Source organism: Pristis pectinata, chromosome 2 (genome assembly GCF_009764475.1).
Source record: "Pristis pectinata isolate sPriPec2 chromosome 2, sPriPec2.1.pri, whole genome shotgun sequence".
Classification (NCBI taxonomy): domain Eukaryota; kingdom Metazoa; phylum Chordata; class Chondrichthyes; order Rhinopristiformes; family Pristidae; genus Pristis; species Pristis pectinata.
The window spans coordinates 72,963,066-72,977,486 of record NC_067406.1 but is presented as its reverse complement, the minus strand read 5'-3'; positions in this window follow the sequence as shown (position 1 = coordinate 72,977,486).

The window sequence follows — 14,421 nt, the reverse complement described above, 5'->3', positions numbered from 1 at the left end:
GTGCTGCATGTTTGGTTTTCTCTCTCTTTCTGTCTCCGAGGATGTTGAGGTAAGCCGTGCACTACTTCAGGGCAGTTAGTTAAGGACTCCCAAGACCAAAGAGCCAATGTTTGTCCAGAATCAGGGTGTCCAAACATTGTATTGTTTATTCTGTGATCATTCGTACCCAGTTACTGTGTGTGTGTGTGTGTGTGTGTGTGTGTGTGTGTGTGTGTGCACCTCAGCCCCTGTTGCGATTTCGCTCCACGTTTGCAATCTCCTGCTTGAGAGTGTGTGAGTGTGCATCTGTTCCCATTCATTCTGTCCCCGCGTTTGTCTTTGTTAATAAACCATTTTTAAATTACAAAGACTGTGTGTCCAGACCTTTATCTTTGAGATACCAGAAGAACCTTTCTTACAACACTGTGCCACAAAAATTGTGTCTAAATAGCAAATGAGCAATAAACCAGAGGGTATCTGTTTTAGCAGGTTCAGGCATTCAAAAATATTCAGTAATACAACAAAAATTCTATGAAGGAACTGGTATTTCAGAGGGTGAAAAGCAAAGTTTAAATGGCTCTTGTGAATTATTGACAATATGCTTTCACCTATTCCCCAAATTACTCTAACGGAATTTGAGTTAAGAACTGTGCAGAGAGAGAATAAACCTCAGGAGAAAACTGAGTTATTATGACAACAGGCAGAGATTCATGGTTGAGTTCCCAAGCAACTCATAGTGTAGCACCCAACTGCATTGACTCAGAGCATAATTGGTTAAGGAGTTTTTGCTAATCTGATGAGCTTTTCAGCAAAAATTGAACCAGCCAATTTTTTTTAACATACTTGGAAAAAACTTGTTCGTCAAAGTTTGTTAACTTTTTAACCATGCACAGAGTATAATTAAAACAACCTGCACAACCCTAATCACTTTGCACTCCAAATGACTTTTTTTTGTTCTAATTGTGTTCTTTCTTGTATAATTTTGTACAATTTATGTTTAACTTGTATTTTTTCTTGTGAATGTTGTGTCTCTAATGCTATGTGCCTGTGATGCTGCTGCAAGTAAGTTTTTCATTGCACCTGTGCATACATGTACTTGTGCATATGACAATAAACTTGACTTTGTCTTTGACTTTGACGAAGCTTGATGATCTCACGTCAGTTACAGACATTGTGATCATAAAAACTTCTTCGAAGTGGAGCTTACCTGATGCTGAATCACGACAAAGCACTGACTTTGCATCTCAGGTACTAACTTGGTAACTATGGTATCAACCTATCTTCAACATTGTAACTATATTATATTCAGATGGTGTTAACTTTAGTAGTTGTTGTTTCATTCTATGACTTCCTCAGAATCAGAATCAGATTTATTATCACTGACATTGGACATAAAATTTGTTGTTTTGGAGCAGCAGTACAGTGCAAAGACATAAAAATCTATAAATTACAAAAATAAATAAATAGTGCAAAAAAAGGAATAATGAGGTAGTGTTCATTGATTCATGGATCGATCAGAAATCTGATGGCAGAAGGGAAGAAGCTGTTCCTGAATCACTGAGTTTTGGTCTTCAGGCTCCTGTACCTCCTCCCTGATGGTAGTAACGAAAAGAGGGCATGTCCTGGATGGTGAGGGTCCTTAATGATAGATTCTGCCATCTTGAGGCACCACCTCTTGAAGATGTCCTCGATGGTGGGGAGGGTCATGTTCGTGATGGAGCTGGCTGAGTCTATAACCCTCGACATCCTCTTGCAATCCTGTGCATTGGAGCCTCCATACCAGGCTGTGATGCAGCTGGTCAGGATGCTCTCCACCATACATCTAGAGAAATTTGTAAGAGTCTTTGATGACATACCAAATCTCCTCAAACTCCTAATGAAGTAGAGCCACTGACATGCCTTCTTTGTGATCGCACCAATGTGTTGGGCCCAGGATAGATCCTCTAGGATGTTGTTACCCAGGAACTTGAAGCTGCTCACCCTTTCCACCGCTGACCCCTCAATGAGGATTGGAGTGTGTTCTCTCGACTTCCCCTTCCTGAAGTCCACAAGCATTTCCTTAGTCTTACTGATGTTGAGTGTGAGGTTGCTATTGCAACACCACTCAACCAGCCAATCTGTCCTTCTCCTGTAAGCCTCCTCTTCGCCATCTGAGATTTTACCAACAACAGTGTGTCATTGGCAAATTTACAGATGATATTTGAGCTGTGCTTAGCCACACAGTCATGAGTAGAGCAGTGGGCTAAGCCCGCATCCTTGAGGTGCACCTGTGTTGATAACTAGTGAGGAGGAAATGTTATTGCTGATCCGCACTGACTGTGGTCTCCCTATAAGGAAGTCAAGGATCCAGTTGCAGAGGGAGGTACAGAGGCCCAGGTTTTGAAGCCTGTTGATTAGTACTGAGGGAGTGATGGTGCTGAATGCCAACCTGTAATCGATAAACAGTAGCCTGATGTATATGTTATCAATAAACAGTAGCCTCTTTGATAATTTGGTATAATAGCTTAACTTGTCGATTCGTTTGTTGACATGTATCCTAATAAGGACTCAGTAGAGTAAAGGTAATTCTAATTTGATGCAAAATAGTATTGATTTTACTCCCTACATATAAACAGTAGGTCTCAAAATGGTTTTTACATGAGGATAAATGTAAATGGTGAATATTTATTTTCATATTTCCATATTTTATCATTTTCCTTACAGCATTGAAGGGGGACGTGGGTCTCAGAGCACACTCACCGGTTCCGTTTCCCCTCTTATCTCCTTACCATCTATTCTTTCTCACAGACCCATCGACCACCCCCGATTCTTCTGCCACTTAACTCCACCAGGAGCCAATTTACCAGAACTAATTAAGTAATAGCACATATTTAAGATGTGGGAGGAAGCCCGAGAACTGGGCACATAGTCACAGAGAAAAAGAGCAATCTCCACACAGACGGCATAGAAGATCAGGATTGACCATGAGTCACTGGAGCTGTGAGGCCACAGTACTACCTGCTGCAGCACCATGTCTCTCACAGAGTGAGTAATACTTCCCTCCAGATTATATGGTTTACCAATCCATTGTACCTAACATCTGATATCATTTGTTATGTCTATTCTTATAATTAGTCAACAGGCATAAAAATAAGTACACTGAATTTTCTTGATGTCGGTTATGCTATTGTTGGGCTGGAAATTCATTTGCAAATGGAGCTACACCTAAGTTTCTGAAGGTTAGTTGATTCCTTGGGGAACTCTGGAGTGCAAGAAAGTGTTTAAATTGCTGTGGTGTATGCCAGAAATGTTTTGTGCAACAGCAGAAAAATTCTTTAGAAAACAAAACACTCAGACTCTGGGCAGCAACAGTCCAACAGCAAGCTAAACAGTTGCAAAATAGTGTTCCTGAAATTACATGAAGGTAATGCTCACTGACAGAATCTATCTCAATCAGCATCATTTGCTTCAATGGGGTGGGATTCCTTGTAGGGTGAAGGAGAGTTTCTGATCATCCAAACTGCTTGAAAAAATGTGGAATTTTTTTTTCAACAGCATCCAGGAACATTGCCTCAGGAAAGTTTATTTCAAGTCCTATTTTGCTTAAGGAGGAGAAATAGCAAGAATTCAGGGCTAAGTTGTTTCTATAAGGGTAAAAGCCAGGTGTAATACGTTCAGGGAACCCTGAATGTCGAAGGTTATTGGGGGTTGGATATGATGGGTATAGGGAAATAAAAATGAATGAGGCCTGAGAGGAGCACAAAAAGTGTAGGGAGGTGTTTAAAAAGGAAATTAGGAAGACAAAAGGGGGTGGGGGGGTCACAAAATATCACTGGCAGATGGGATTAAGGTTAATCCAAAGGCATCCTCTAAGTATATTAAGGTCAAAAGAATAACCAGGTAAAGAGAAGAGCTTATTAAGGACAACAGGGACAATCCATGTCTGGAGCCAGAAGATATAAGAGTGGTCCTAAATGAATACTTTTCATCAGTATTCACAAAGGAAACTGACCTTGTTGTTGGAGAATTTAGTGAAGTAGAAGGTGAAAGTTTAGTGAAAGTCTTGATAAATAAAGGCGAGGTATTCAATGCCCTAGTGGGTTTAAAGGTGGATAAATCTCCAGAGTGGGATGAAATCTATTCTAGCCAGCTGTGGGGAAAAAAGAGATTTCTGGGGCATTAACTGGAATTTTTAAATCCTCACTGACCATCAGTGAGGTTCTTGTTGACTGGAGGACAACAAATATGGTCCCAATTTTCAAGAATGGGAGTAGGAAGAAGCTTGGTAATTATAGACCTATGAGCCTAATATCAGTAGTAGGGAGATTATTGGAAAAATTGCTGAGGGACAGGATCACTTGGAATAACAGGGTCTAATCAGAGACAGAAAAGCATGGCTTTGTCAAGGGCAGATCCTGTCTGACCAATCTGATTGAATATTTTGAAGAGCTAACCAAGTGAATCAATGACAAGACCCCAAATGGGAGACAGGTCCAAAATGTTTGGGCCCTCGGGATCTAGGGCAATTTTGCAAACTGGATCCAAAATTGGCTCAGCCAGAGGAGACAGAGTGATTGTAGAGGGATAGTTTAGATATTAGAAACCTGTTACTAGTGGCATTCCTCAGGGATCAGTGCTGGGACCTTTGCTGTTTGTGATATACGTGAATGTTTTGGATGTCGATAGAGGAGGCATGATCAGTAAGTTTGCAGGTAATACAAAGATTGGCAGAATCATGGATAGTTTAGAAGGTATTTTAGGCTACAGAATAATAACAATGTGTTGGTGAAACATGCTGATAAATGGCAGATAGAGTTTGATCCAGATAAATGTGAGGTGATGCATTTTGGAAATATTAATGAGGCTAGGACATATACCTTGAATGGTAGGATCTTGGGGAGCACTGATGAACAGAGGGGCCTTGGAGTACAAGTGCAGGGATGCTTGGAGGTGGCAGTGCAAGTAGATTACATGGTTAGCAGAGCATATAGGAGCAAAAAATAAGCTGCTGGAGGAAATCAGCAGGCCAGGCAGTGTCTGTGAAGGCGAAGGAATAGTCAACGTTTTGAGTTGAGACACTGCATTAGGACAAAGCTATGTTTTTCTGCCTCTCATTAGACCCTGTCATTCCAAGTGATCACTCAACCTATCCCTCAGCATTTTCACCCATAACCTCTCTACTACTGATGTTAGCCTCACAGGCCTATAAGGCATATGGGATACCGGTCTTCATTAGTCGTGACAGTGAATACAAAAGCAGGGAGGTTTTGTTCCAATTTTATAAAGCTTTGGTGAGGCCTCAACTGGAGTACAATGTGCAGTTCTGGGTGCCACACAATAGAAAGGATGTTATAGTGGGTGCAGAGGAAATTCACTTGAATGTTGCCTGGAATAGAGTGTTTCATTTATGAAGAGATACTGGAGAAGCTAGGTCTGTTCTCCTTGGAGTGGAGGAAGCTAAGAGGAGACACAATTGAGGTATGTAAGATTATGGGGGGTATAGATAGAGTAGACTATAGAAAACTTTTCCCCATATGCCACAAAACAAGAGAGAGATTTAGGATAAGGGGGAAGATTCAGAGGGTATAAGAAGGGGACCTTTTCACCCAGAGAGTGGTGAGTACCTGCCCAAGAGAATAGTTGAAGTGGGATTGCTGACAGTCTCCCTCAGTGCTAGAGGCTTAGATGGAACAGCATTTGTTAGTTAGTTGCATCCAGAAGGGTTTCTTGACACAGTATGCAGATAATCCACCCAGAAAAGGGGCCTGCTCGAACTTGTATTGAGAAATGAGCCTGGCCAGGTGATCAGAGTTTTGCTGCAAGAGCATTTTTGGGACAGAGGTTATAATTCCATAAATTTTAAGATTGTTATGGATAAGGATAAGGCTGAACCTCAGAGGAAAGTGCTAAATTGGGGAAAGACTAATTACAACAGTATTTGGCAGGAGCTGGGGAAAATAGATTTGGAATGGCTGTTATTGGGCAAGTCCACACCTAACATATGGGAGTCAGTTAAAGGCCCGCTGGTCTGAAGTCAGGACCAACATGTTCCTGTGAGGAAGAAAGACAAGGATAGCAAGGTTTAGGAAACTTAGATGACGAAAGGTTGCAATTTTAGTCAAAAAGAGAAAGGAAGCATATGTAAGGTGGAGGAATCTGAAATCAGACAGGGCCTTTGCAGAGTATAAAGGAAGCAGGAGAGAATTTAGACAGGGAATCAGGAGGGCTAAAAGAGGCCACAAAATGTCCTTGGTGAGTAGGATTAAAAATAATCGCAAGGCATTTTACACATATATTTAAAACAAAAGGGTAACTAGGAAAAGGGTAGGACCACTCAAGGACAAAGGAGGGAACTTATACCTGGAGCCAAAGGAAATAGGCGTGGTACTTAATGAGTACTTTGTATCAGTATTCACCAAGGAGAATGACATAGAGGATATTGAGATCAGGGAGGGGTATGCTGATATTCTGGGGCATGTTGATATTAAGAAGGAGGAGGTGTTAGGTCTCTTGAAGAGCCTTAAGGTGAATAAGTCCCCAGGGCTTGATGGGATTTATCCCAGGTTATTGAGCGAGGCAAGAGAGGAGATTGCTGGGGCCTTAACAGAGATTGTTATATCTGCTTTAATCACAAGCGAGGTCCCAGAGGACTGGAGAATAGCCAATGTTTTTCCTTTGTTTAAAAGGGACAGTGGAGACAAACCAGGAGGTCATTGGCTGGTGAGCATTATATTAGTGGTAGAGAAATTATTAGAGAAGATTCTTAGGAATGATCTACTCACATCTGGAAAAGCAGAGACGTATAAGGGATACTCAGCATGGCTTTATGCGGGGTAAGTCATGTCTTACAAACTTGATCGAGTTTCTTGAGGAAGTGACGAAGATAATTGATAATGGTAGGGAGTATATGTTGTATACATGGACTTCAGTAAATCTTTTGACAAATCCCTCATGGTAGGCTGATCCTAAAGATGAAGGTACATGGGATTCATGGAAACATGGTAGACTAGATTCAAAATTGGCTTGGCTATAGAAGACAAAGGGTAGTTGTGGAGCAGTGTTAATCTGACTGGAGGTCTGTGCCTAGTGGTGTTTCGCAAGGATCGGTGCTTGGACCTCTGTTGCTTGTGATATATATAAATGACTTGAACAAAAATGTAGGTGGGCTGATTAGTCAGTTTGCAGGCAACACGAATATTGACGGAGTTGTGGATAATGAAAAGGGTTGTCAAAGGATTCAGCAGGATATAGATCAGTTGGAAATATAGGCAGAGAGATGGCGGATGGAGTTTAGTCTAGGCAGGTGTGGGGTGTTACACTTTGGGAGGTCAAATTTAAGAGAAAGGTATCCAGTAAATGGCAGAACTCTTAGGAGCATTGAGGTACAGAGGGATCTTGGGGTGCAAGTCCATAGCTCCCTGAAAGTGGCAAAGCAAGTAGGTAGGATAGTAAAGAAGGCATACAGCATACTGCCTTCATTGTTTGGAGTGTTGAGTATAAAAGTCAGGAAGTCATGTTGCAGCTGTATAAAAATTTGGTTAGGCCTCATTTCGAGCATTGTGTGCTGTTCTGGTCATTGCATTACAAGAAGGATGTGGAGGTTTTGGAGAGGGTACAGAAGAGGTTCACCAGAACGTTGCCTGGATTAGAGATTTTTAGCTATCAGGAGAGGTTGGACAAACTTGGACGATTTTCTCTGGAGCATCAGAGGCAGAGGGGCGACCTGATCGAAGTTTATAAAATTATGAGGGGCCTAGATGGGGTGGATAATCAGAGTCTTTTTCCCAAGATGGAAATGTCAAATACTAAAGGCATTGCTTTAAGGTGAGAGGGGGAAAGTTTAAAGGAGATTTACATGGCAAGTTTTTTTACACTGAGTGTAGTAGGTGCCTGGAATGCACTACCAGTGGAGGTGGTTGAAACAGATAAGATAGCAACATTTAAAAGGCATTTAGACTGACACATGAACAGGCAGATAATGGAGGGAGATAGTCCACATGCAGGTAGATATGCAGTTTAAATAAACATCATGGTCAACACAGACATCGTGGGCTGAAGGGTCTGTTTATGTGCTGGATTGTTCTATGTTCTATGTTCTAGATGAGTACTCGAGTCATTTAAGCTTAGAAAGGTATGGGCCCAAGTGCTGGGAGATGGGATTAGAGCAGGTTCCCATGATTGACATGGATGTGGAGGGTAGTATGGACTATCTCCATGTTCTACACCTCTGTGACTCTGACTCTAATGACGAGTGAATTGTGTGGAGCTAAAGCATAACACGCAGCATTTGGGTGAGTGCAGTGGATTAGATATGGATAAAAGACAGACAGAAAAGTCAATGATTGTGGTGAACACCTCATCATGGAAGGAGGGGGGAGGAAACAGAAGCACTGGTCATTCTGGGATGGTGTCCTTCCATGATGGTTTAAACTATGGAGAGAGGTGCAGGTTGATGGGCCAATAGAATGGATTCCTCCTTCTCCTGGCCCACAAGGAGTGGTGGAAAGACATATACCTCCTCCGCGCAGTGATTCTTGCCTTAATTCAGCTGCTGGATTTCTGTGGCCTTGAATGTCCATCTGGTCGGAGTTAAATATGGAGTCACGAGAGACTGCAGATGCTGGAAATTTGGAGCAACACACAAAGGATCTGGAAAAACTCAGCAGGCCAGCCAGCATCTATGGAGGGAAATGGATAGTTGATGTTTTGTGTCAAGACCCTTCATCAGGACTTCAAATACAGAGTAGAATGTTTGTTGATCATCTACACTACCATCCCTAAACTAAACCCCTTCCTCCACCACCCTCACTTTGACTAAAATCCCATCCCTGTCAAACCTGCGTGGGAAGCTATATCCAATTGGCCCAGTCCTATTCCACTTTCCTTTTTGTTCTCCCATCTCAAACCTCTCATCACTTATACCATCACAATTGCTGCCTACTCCATAAATGGCAATTTTTTTCCTCAAATTAAAAAGAAAACTGCTGGAAGCACTCAACAAGATAAGCAGATACACAAAGAGGGAGGTGAGGCAAGGGCAGTTTTGACTTTGGTTTATAATGCCCAACAGGAGGCTGAATCAATATTGACTCATTTACCATCTGAAGCAGTCAGGGGCATAAATTTCACCAGGTAATTTGTCAATTGTCGGATGTCTCCTTGATGCATCTGGAAGAGGAAATGTGTATCTAAATCAATAATACTATAAAAATAAACAAATGTGCAAAGATTCACATTTCTTGTCACAAACAGTGTGTCAAAGAATAAGCCCCTAAAATCGATAGGTAATTTATTGTCTCTGATTCTTAAATTCAGCACCAATAACACACACATCGCCTCTACTGATCTCAGAATTGTTTCCAATTCCATCAACTGAGAGACCTTGGGCAAGAAATTCAACACCCACTTGAAATGTGCACAAGCCTGCTGTGTGGCTGCTTTGCCCACCTGTTTTTGTTAGCAGGAGGCCCAGATTAAACTTCAGATCAAGCCTTGTTAAAATGTGACCTATGGACCATGGGTAGATGAAGCCAATATAGCAGTTGGGAACTGAGCTGACTGGCACATTGAGCTGACTGTTAGGCCAGAGCTAAGAGCTGCCAAAAGCAAAGGCAGACTGAGCTTCAAATGGTCCATAGGTTTTATTTGTGAGCTGAGGAAAAATACTCCTGATCCTCTAGAGTGTGCAAAAGTAAAATCTGATATATACTGGACCTTTGCTTTGTGTGGCAATTGTTTCTTCAGGTTAAGTCGTTTAGTGTCTGAGTCAACCCAATACAGCACATATACCATTGGGTAGCTTGCAACACATTGAAATGAACATGGAATTTTCCAATTTCAAATAACCCATACCCCTAGTGTTCTCCTCTTGCACACTCATGACTGTCCACCTAGGTTTCTTTTCCCTTTGTTCACCCCTTCCCATTACCTCCCCCCACCCCCTCCCCATCATAGAGTTATACAGCATGGAAATAGGCACTTCAGCCCTACTGGTCCATGCTAACTGCTCATCATTATCTCCCAACCCTGTTCACCTTGTTCTACCAATCACCTACCAGTTTCTGTCCCACCCCTCCCTCGTACTACTATACACTGGCAATCTTTGCTCTTTCTTCTCAGTCCTGATCCAGAGTTTGACCCAAAACATTGACTCACACCTTCTGCCTCCACAGATGCCGCTTGACCCGTTGAGTTTTTCCAGCCGAGTAATTTTTGTTCCAGATTCCAGCATCTGCAGTCTCTTTTGTCTTCACATATGGCATATGCTCTGCCAATTTATATCTGCTTTCTCTTCCTACAATCGTCATCAAATTCCCACACCCCAAAAGCCAAGCTTTATGATGCAAACTCATTACCTGACTATCTTCTTCAGCCTTGGGTATCGCAGCTACCGAAGAGTCCCATTGGTCAGTCGGCTGCTTTATCCATCCATTGGTCAGTCCGCTGCTGGTGACTTTGTATGTTTCGATTGTTGTACAGTGATACCAGTAGCTGCACACCAACAAGTAATTGCATATGAAATTATTTTAAATGTCTTTTGCAAAGAACTGTAATGATTCTTGAATTCCAACACAGTTATGGACAGAGTTGTGATGACAGAAGTGGCGGGTCACAGTCTGTGAATATCAATCTGTGCTAATAATTTTTGCTAAAAATAAATAGCATCTGTCAAAGATTTCCATCCATCTATCCAATTAAACTGCCTAATTTTTAATTAGAATTAGTTGGCCCAGGACCAAAATATTATACCAAATTAGCAGGAGTCATCAGCGATTCATCTGCAAGTATTACCATCAGGTGCAGTAGTCTATCCATCCACTATCCCACTGAGATAAGACTATTGAACGGTTCCCTTATACGATGAGATGGACTCTTGACCTCACAATCTATCTTATTATGACCTTGCACCTTATTGTCAACCTGCAATGCACTTCCCTGTAGCTGTGACTCTTTACTCTGTATTCTGTTATTGTTTTTACCCTGTACTACCTCAATGCACTGTGTAATGGATTGATCTGTACAAACGCTATGCAAGACAGGTTTTTCACTGTACTTCAGTACAAATGACAATAATAAACCGATACCAATATCTTTGAACAAAGGACGATGAATTTTCAACTGCAAAAGATGCAGCAGGAGATTCAGCAGCTTGAAGTCTGAAGAACCTGGCTTTAAACGTCAGAGGCCGCACAGTGACAGAGTTCATATCAGACTTTCCCTGTCACAGGCTTACACTTGAAGTATTAGCTGCTGTTTGTGGACTTCCATGAAAAATATATGATGAGAAATTCACCTGAAGTTTAAACAAAAGTGGTTTGCACTTTATTTATCTACCTGCACTGCACTTCCTCTGTAACTGCAACACTATATTCTGCATTCTGTTTTCATTTTACTACCTCAATGTAATAACGTATGGAATGATCTGTCTGCATGGCACACAAACATAAGCTTTTCACTGTATCTAGGTACATGTGACAACAATAAACCAATAGCAACAGCCAGTCCATTCTTCAACTGAACCCATGACACAGAGATTAAATCACAGATGAAGCTTTGTGTTGTCAATTTGCTGAACGTGCTAAACTGTTCCTAAACTTGAAATCTGGTTAAAATTCCAATGCAAAGATTATTAATCTTTCCCATATGGTATCAGTTTGACAGTTCAGAATCTACTGGAAGAAACACATCACATATTTCATCATTGAGTTAATGTTATTTTTTATTGCTCAAGAAATAGTACTACTCTGAACATAAGGGCAACACTGTGGAGCAGCAGTTAGTGCTGCCACTGCACAGCTCCAGTGATCCAGGTTTAATCCTGAGCTAGAGAGCTAACTGTGTGAAATGTGTACATTCTCCCTGTGACCACATGGGTTTCCCCCGGGTGCTCTGGATTCCTCCCACATCCCAAAGGTGTGCAGCTTGGGAGGTTCATTGGCCACTGTAAATTACCCCGAGTGTAGGTGGGCTGCAGGAGAATCAGGTGAGGAGAAGAAGGAATTGATGAGCTTGTGAGAGAGAGAATTGAGAGAGAGAGAAGTAGGAATGCCATTTTTGTAATTTTCAATGGGAGCCTGTACATTTCCTCTTTAAGATAAATACATTTCTGGGGATGTTGGCTTAAGTCCTCTCCCAGACCAACATCCCCAGGGTTGAGGCTCCAATTACTCTCAGTTGGCTACAATGGGCAAGCTGCATCATTTGTACGTCTGATATATTCTGAGCTCTGTTGTGGAAGGAAATTGCCAGGTGGAAGAGGGAAAGATTCAAGAATGTACTCAAGTCTCCACTGAAGAAATACAACATATACAGAACACTGACGTGGGAACTTCAAACCCATGTTCACTCAAAGTGGAGGAGAAACCTTTGGCATGGTAATGAGAACCTTGGGTGTATGCATGGGAGAACAGAGAGTCTCTACAGTGGAAGGAGCAGACCAACTCACAAACTACTCACTTGCCTACCTCGTCAGTCCCATCAGTAGAAGAGTCTGTGATTCCTACATTGGGTTCATGAGCTGCCTCTAAACTCACAAAACCAGAGTGGAACAAGTCAGCCTTGATCCCGACAGACTGCGTAAGAAGAAGAAGCTATAAAAGATTGGTGGACAAGGTTAAAGCACATAGAATTAAGGATAGTATACTAGCGTGGTTTGAGAACTGCAAACAGATAGATAACAAAGGGTAGGAATAAATGGATCCTTCTCAGGCTGATAGACTGTGACTAATAGGGTATCACAGGGATGAGTGCTTGGGCCCCAAGTATTCACATCCTTTATCAATCATTTGGCTGTGAGAACAAAATATGACATTTCTAAGTTTGCTGATGACACAACCATAAACAGGAATGTAAGTAATGATGGAAATGCTTAGAGACTTCAAGAGGATATAGCCAAGGCAATTGAGTGGGCAACAACATGACTGGTGGAATACAATGTGGAAAAATGTGAAGTTATCCACTGTTGTAGGATAAATAAAAAAGCATAGTATTTTATAATCGGTGAGAGATTAGGTATTGTTGATGTGCAATAGCTCCTGGGTGTCCTTGTACACAAGTCAATGGGAACTAACATGCAGGTGCAGCAGATGTTTGGAGAATCAAATAGTATGTTGGCCTTTATTGTAAGAGCGCTTGATTACAAGAAGAAAGATGTCTTGGGACAATTACATAGGGCCTTGAGGAGATCGCCCTTGGAGTTTTGTGTACAGTTTTGGTTTTCTTCCCTAATGAAGGATATATATGCTGTAGAAGAGTGCAGCAATGATTCATCTGGTTCCCAGGATGGCAGATCTGTCATGTGATGTGAGAAGATTGTAAATAGACTGGAGTTTAGAGGAATGAGCAGTGACCTCTTTGAGACATACAAAATCAAGGGCTGAAAAGGGTAGATGCAGGAAATATATTCCCCCTGGTTAAGGAGTATAGAACCAGAGATCACAGTCTCAAAATAAGTGGTTGGTCATTTAAGACTGAAATGTGCAGAAAGTTCTTCACTCAGCGTGTGGTGAACCTTTGGAATTCTCTAATCCGTAGGGCAGTGAAAGCCCTGTCACCGACTGCATTCAAAACAGAGATTCATAGATTTCTGGATATTAAGATAATCAAGGGATATGCAAGTAGGGCAGTAAGATATTCTGGAGGTAGAAAGATCAGCCATGATCTTTTTGAATGGTGGACTCAGCTTGAGGGGCCAAACACCCTACCCTTGCTCTACTTCTTATGTTCTTATATTGTTAAACACAAAACCATCCAGTACTTCTATTTGTGCCTTACAATCCCCAGCACTGAGTTGGTCAGGTACTATTATAGGTTGCAAAGGGCTTGAGAAATTAGATAACCAACACATTCACATGTTAGTTGTTTATTCACAACAGAGAGCATTGTGGTACTACGCTGAGTGAAGAACTTTCTGCACATTTCAGTCTTAAATGACCAACCACTTATCTTGAGACTGTGATCTCTGGTTCTATACTCCTTAACCAGGGGACATATATTTCCTGCATCTACCCTTTTCAGCCCTTGATTTTGTATGTCTCAAAGAGGTCATGCTCATTCCTCTAAACTCCAGTCTATTTACAATCTTCTCACATCACATGACAGATAGATGCTCTCAACACATGATGCAAACTGAGAGAAATGTTGTTCCTTTCTTCTCATTTCTCACCATTTAAAATGACCTAACCAACCATAATGTGCATCAGGAATCTGGGTGCAGGTCAGTCATGATAATTTGACTTTTAAATTAATGGTCAAAAGTTTTAAGGACAATATTTGTCAAAGTTTCTGGTACACCATTACCTAGAAACTAGATTTTTCCCTCATTTGGTTCACTAACAGGGTATTGGTAAATTGGTAAATTGGTTTATTATTGTCACATGTACCAAGGTACAGTGAAGAACTTGATGAGAAACACGATGACGCTGGAGGAACTCAGCAGGCCAGGCAGAATCCGTGGAGAAAAGC